Here is a 6,789-nt window from a genome sequence, read left to right as displayed (position 1 = left end):
TTGTTTGGCAAGGATGGAGGAGGGGTATCATTTTAAAAAAGCGAGTGTTTTGTGGATGGCTGCTCAGGACAGAGGACGCCAGGAAGGCCACCGGCCATTCTGATCCATCTTGCACACCTTCCGGCAACAGCATCAGGTCTTGCCTTCCTCAAGCTGGTGCCCACCAGCTGTTTTGGACCCCAGTTCCCATCAGTCCCAGACACTGTGTCGCCATACAATGCTGCTGCTATCTGGCCCCAGGGACTCTCCCCAGCCCACACCCTCTCACCAGGCACATCCTGTTGGAATGTATGTGGTTCAACTCCAACTTGTGGGTTGAGGCTGCATGGGGTTAAAAAGGGTAGCTAGAGAGGAGACCTCTCAGTTGCTAGGCTATACCTATCCCTTTGATCTCCTGCTGTCTCTCCCTTCCTGCTAGACTGATATGCAAAGGATGTTGATCCCAGTTCCTTCCCTCCTTCCCAGTCTTCTTCTTTCTCTCGAGAGGGGAGCAGACATCTTTCCTTTGTCTCTCCCTCTCCTCCAGCATGAGGGCGAGTACTGGGTGCAGTGCTCGTTGCTCCAACTTAGCTAGTTAGCTAGATGTAGAACTCTTTCCTATCAAGCATGTATTTCCAGAATAAAGTAGTTATTTCTTATTTTGAAGCTTAAAGCCTCTGTCTGACTAATTTGCAGGGAAGGTAGGATCTTAGCAAAGATTCAAACACACACACACAGCTCGCTCAATACTCTCCACTCTGCTACGCAACTCTCTGCAGGGTCTACAGGTTATTGGGCCCAGCCTCCTATACATCCCTCATTGGCTTGCGTTGTACCTTCCTCTTTTGCCTGGCTAGAATGTGTGAATGCTTCCTGCTTGCCTGGATAGAGGACAAAGAGGGATGTGTGGGTAAATGAACATTTGTTGCTTCACCCACGTTTGCTTCTGGCCATGTTCACTGTGGGCATGCGGCCCTCAGGTTGAAAATGGCTCCCCACCCCTGCGGTATGCCACTGAAGGGTATTGGGGAGCAGCAGTGTGTGTGTGTGTGGGCTCGTGGGGACTATTGCCTTCATGCCCTGGTTGTGGACTTCCCAGAAGCATCTGGTGGGTCTTTGGACAAGATGGCCCTTGGATATGATCCAGAAGGACTCTGCTTATGTTCTTGAGTAATGAACCAACCAACCAACCAACCAACCAGTCAACCAGTCATGAAGCAATAGGACTATAGAAGTGAGAGGAACCAATGGACCATTGTGGCCAGCCATTGTATTTGCCATGGAACAGGGTGTCCTATGGCTGTCACAGGGCCCCTTTAGGGTTTTTTTCCCTTTCAAACACCCAGTGAAAGAAGCCCAGACCTCCCAGAGCAGCAATCCCATGGCTTCTTGGTAGACTTATCTAAATATTTAGGAAGGACCTTTGGTCCATCTGGTTCAGTATTGTCTACACTGACTGGCAACAGCTCTCCAAGGTTTCAGGGAGGGGTCTCCCCTTTCCTGGAGATGCTGGAAGGGATTGAACTTGGGACCTTCTGCATGCAAAGCAGGTGCTCTGCCACTGAGCTGTGGCCCTTGCCCATTTGTGAATGATCCATCTGGCCCTCCTTTACCCATTAGCATCTCTTTTCTAGACTAAAACACAGTACCCTGTTCCTTCTTGCTCTTGCTCCCCTCTTTTTTAAAAAAAATAAAAGAAATCCAGCACCTCATGATTTCCAACTAATCCCACTGGTGGAAACTGGTGGCTCCGATGTCAGTGGGGCAGTGAATCCACTCTGGGTTTTAGTCTGAACTTTCAAGGAACTGTCCAAGGTGCTGAAGGGACTAAAACCCAGAATGGATTCATTGCCCCACTGACATCGGACACCAGTCTCCACTGAATCTCACAATTTGCACCGGACACAAGAGGATTTGACAGCCAGTGTGGTGTAGTGGTTAAGGTGTTGGACTACGACCTGGGAAACCAGGGTTTGAATCCCCACACAGCCATTAAGCTCACTGGGTGACGTTGGGCCAGTCACTGCCTCTCAGCCTCAGAGGAAGGCAATGGTAAACCCCCTCTGAATACCACTTACCATGAAAACCCTATTCAAAGGGTTGCCACAAGTCAGGATCTCCTTGAAGGCAGTCCATTTACATTTTCAAGCATGATTGCACAGGAGTAAATCCCACTGAACTCAATAAGTATGCAAATGATCAAACCTGCCCTCCCCTCCTCCTCCCTCCTATCCCCTCCCGCTTGCCCCTTCCCTCTCCCTTTCTTCACCCCCTTTCCAATCCCCTCCTCCCCTCCCCCTCCTCCTACCTTCCCTGCCCCTCCCCCAGGTCAGTGTTGAACTATGACCTGGGAGAGCAGGGTTCAAATCCCCACACAGCCATGAAGCTCACTGGGTGACCTTGGGCCAGTCACTGCCTCTCAGCCTCAGAGGAAGGCAATGGTAAAACCTCCTCTGAATACCGCTTACCATGAAAACCCTATTCGCAGGGTCGCCATAAGTCGGGATCGCCTTGAAGGCAGTACATCATCATCATCACAAGAGGATATGTAATGTGTAATCACATGTATAAATCTTGAGCTCTATTGTGGGCAGTGTAGGAAAAAAGGGAAACAACCACTGAGGAAGGAGGGCTGTGGGACTGAACAGGGAAAGAAGCTCTGTCTGTGGGGAAAAGGCAGTGGCTCAGCCCCGCCCCTCAGTCAAGTCAAGAGAAGTGTCTGGGGCTGGGCTAGCTGCTCCAGTTTGATCTCCGTGCACAAGCCCTTTCTGCAAGAGCAAACGGACTTTGATTATGTACACAGGCAGCTAATCCTCCTGGCCTGCACGACACAGCTAATCCCTTTGCAGGACACCCAGGAGGGCTAATTGGCAGCAAATGTGACTACAGGGTGGAGGAGAAGCAAAGATAGGAGGGAACCGATTGGTCAGTGGATCCGCTCGTCCTCTGCCTTGCCCACAGTGCTCATCACAGCAATGCCACCCCAAGTCACAAACGGCTTCTCATGTGCAGCTTCTTCTGTGCACTTGTGTTTCCTTCTGTGCTCTTTGATGTGGATCTAAGCTTTGAGCCCTGGCGAACATTGCGCCGGCAAGCCTGATTAATTGGGCCTCCATTCCAGGTTTGGCATAATTGTACAGTTTCCGTTCCAGGTCTGGTGTGATTGGGCTGATCTCTACTCTGGGTCTGCGACCATGTGGCTAAGGACATGAGAACCTAAGAAGAGCCCTATAGCTGGATCAGGCCAATGGCCCATCTAAGTCCAGCATCCTGTTCTCACAGTGGCCAACCAGATGCCCAAATGGGAAGTCTGCAAGCAGGACCTGAGTGCAAGAGCACTCTCCTCTCCTGCATTTTCCAGCGATTGGTATTTGCAAGCATACTGCCTCTGACCAGTCTCCTCTAGGTCCGGCGTGATTGATCAGATTACTGTTTGCATTCCAAGGCACTCGCTCCTGACCATGTCCCCTTAACATTTGGGCTGCAGTGTCACCAATATGCGGATGACACTCAGCTCTATCTCTCGTTTAAATCTTCACCAGAGTCTGCTGTGGAGACCATGTCCAAGTGCCTGGAATCCGTGAGTGGATGGATGGGAAGGAACAGGCTGAAGTTGAATCCTGATAAGACTGAGGTGCTACTCGTGGAAGACAAGGGAAGGCTGGAAGATGTTGACCTGGTGTTCGACGGGGTGAAATTGCCCCTGAAGGACCAGGTCCGCAGCCTTGGGGTTGTTCTTGATTCCAAGCTGTCCATGGAGGCTCAGATTTCGGCAGTGAGCCGGGCAGCTTGGTATCAATTACACCTCATTCGTAGACTGCAGCCCTACCTTCCTGCTCATCAGCTCCCACTGGTGGTACATGCCCTGGTCACCTCTCGGTTGGATTACTGTAATGCGCTCTACGTGGGGTTACCCTTGAAAACGGTCTGGAAATTGCAACTTATACAAAATGCTGCGGCTCGACTACTTACAAACTGTCGCTGCCGGGAACACATCACCCCAGTGTTGTTCGACCTACACTGGCTTCCAGTTATTTTCCGGGCCCAATTCAAGGTGTTGGTATTAACCTTTAAATCCCTATACGGTCTCGGCCCAGTTTATCTGATGGAGCGCCTCCAGCGCCACCAACCATGCCGCCCAACAAGATCAGCCACACAGGACCTTCTCTCAATCCCGCCAACTAAAACAGCTAGGTTGGCGGGGACAAGAGAGAGGGCATTTTCAGTGGCGGCCCCCAATCTCTGGAACTCCCTCCCGTATGACCTTCGGCATGCCCCTTCCCTGAACGTATTCCGCCCAGCTTTGGAGACCTGGCTCTTCAGACAGGCCTTTGGGACTTACGGGGAGGGTTAAATTTTTACGACGAATAGCCTACTACTCTGTACTGGAACTGTTTTATTGTTTTATTGTTATATTGTATTTTATGATGTATTTTATTATGATGTAATGTATTGTTGTTAAATTGTACATCGCCTAGAGTGGCCATTGGCCAGATAGGCGACCCACAAATTAAATTATTATTATTATTAACATCTGCATGGTGTATCATATGCATAAACTAGCTGTGATCTTTGCATCAACCCTGTAATGCAGGCCAGTTATTATAATGTCCTACACTGAAGATGGGGGGAGGGCTGCAACTGAAGGCAGCTTGCCTAAAGCCACCTGCAGACTTCATGGCAGAGGCAAGATCCAGAATGTCTTGATTTGTAACTTAGTTCTCTATACCAACTCTCTTTACCGCTTCCATAGTTTTACACCCTGGGAACCTACAAAGTAGCAGAGTTGGCACTTGTTGGCAATGACTCCTCCTCTCCACTCCTTTCTCCACAGGTAGTTTGTTCTGCATGGGGCTGTTGATGGTGGCGGATCTTGCGTGACACAGCATACGTTACTTTGGAGTTAAGTTGAGCAAGAAACTTCTCAGATGCATTAGATCAGGTTAAGAGTCTTTATTAAGACATTAGGGCCAACAGGCTTAAGAGTAAATACATGTAGAGTTTCTTCAGTCACCCCCCCCCCTTCTGGTACATCTCTCTCCAAAGGTACACAGAAGACAACCTCTCAGTTCAGAGGCAATATACAGAAGACACAACTTACAGACTCTGTTAGAACTTTCCTAGTTGCTATCTCACGTTACCATGACAACCGCTGGCCTTGGATGTCTGCTCTTTCTCAGGCCAGGAGATAACAGTTACTTCTCCAAACTTGCAGGCTTTATGGAAAACAACTAGAGACAGTAATGCCTATGGGTCAACAGCCCAACAGGGGCCACCGCAGGCAACTGAGTTCTGAATGTCAGTCTTTCTAAGACAGACGGATTGTAGCTCAGGGGTGCAGCATCTGCAGAAGGTTCCAGGTTCCCCAGCATGTCCAGACAGACTGGGACAAAGACTCCCTTTGGAAATCCAGGAAAGCAACTGCCGGATGGTGTCATTCATTGGCGATCATTCGTAGCCAAGTAAGATTGTCTTCCAGGGTAAGGTCTTTAACGGTGGGTCCGTAAGTGACTGTGGAGGCCAATTCTGGATCCACACAGCCTCCCACAGGGAGGACATAGGTTTCCAGATGGAAGATGGTCACGATGAGGATTTGCTTGACGTGCCTTCCGCTTAGCTCATTTATCCCTTTTGCCCTGTACTCGTGCTTCTTCAAAATCCATAGCACCTTTGATAATGGCTGACCTCCAATTGGGATGCTCATGGGCCAAGGCTTCCCAGTTCTTGATGCTTATGTTACATTTTTTTAGATTAGCTTTGAGAACATCTTTAAACCTCTTTTGCTGTCCACTGATATTCCATTTTCCATCCTTAAGTTGGGAGTAAAGTAGCTGCTTTGGAAGACGGTGATCAGGCTTTTGAACAACATGGCCGGTCCAGCGAAGTTGATTTTGGAGGATCATTGTTTCAGCACTGGTGGTCTTTGCTTCTTCCAATACGCTAACATTAGTCCGCCTATCTTCCCAAGTAATTTGCAGAATTTTCCGGAGGCAGCGTTGGTGGAATCTTTCAAGAAGTTGGGAGTGGCGTTTATAGATGGTCCATGTTTCAGAGGCGTACAGTAAGGTCGGTAGTACAATGGCTTTGCAAATAAGCATTTTGGTCTCCCTGCGAATATCCTGATCCTCGAACACTCTACGCTTCATTCGGGAGAATGCGGCACTCACAGAGCTCAGACGATGCTGAATTTCAGCGTCGATGTCAGCTTTTACAGAGAGATGGCTGCCAAGATAAGAAAAGTGATCGACATTCTTCAGCGCTGCACCATTACTAGATGGACCACTGGTCTGACTCCATTTAAGGCAGTTTCCTGTGTTGCGTGATACATCCCTGATAAACTCTGGTTAGCCACCAGCAGTGTTGCCGAGGGCCTTCTGCGTACTGGATTGGTGACCTCTCCCACTTTCTCTTCCCATGTTGTGACCTCTACTGGCTGTCCAGAGGGAGTCCTGCAGCATTTCATCCCAAAACTGGCCATTATCCACTGTTGTGGGCTCATCCAAGCCAACTGCTGGCGGATGATTATCACTGCATACCTGGGAATGGATGCCTGGCCTCTGCTGTTATGGAAATATGCAGAGATACTCAGCATCTGAGCTGCGCATGTGCCAGTGAGTGTATTTACCTAAGTAGCAGGCTTTTACTCTGCATTTAGATCACTGAGACTTAAGACTTTGTAAAACAAGAAAAGCTACTTTATTTATAGAAATACATGGTAGATGGGAAAGGCATACCTAGTTCTAACTAACTAACTAAGCTGGAGGTGCAATGCCCAGATGTGGGTATTGCCCTCATGACTCAGGAGAGAGA

The sequence above is a fragment of the Rhineura floridana genome, chromosome 4 (genome assembly GCF_030035675.1).
Source record: "Rhineura floridana isolate rRhiFlo1 chromosome 4, rRhiFlo1.hap2, whole genome shotgun sequence".
In the NCBI taxonomy this organism is placed as follows: Eukaryota; Metazoa; Chordata; class Lepidosauria; order Squamata; family Rhineuridae; genus Rhineura; species Rhineura floridana.
This window is presented reverse-complemented; position numbering follows the sequence as displayed.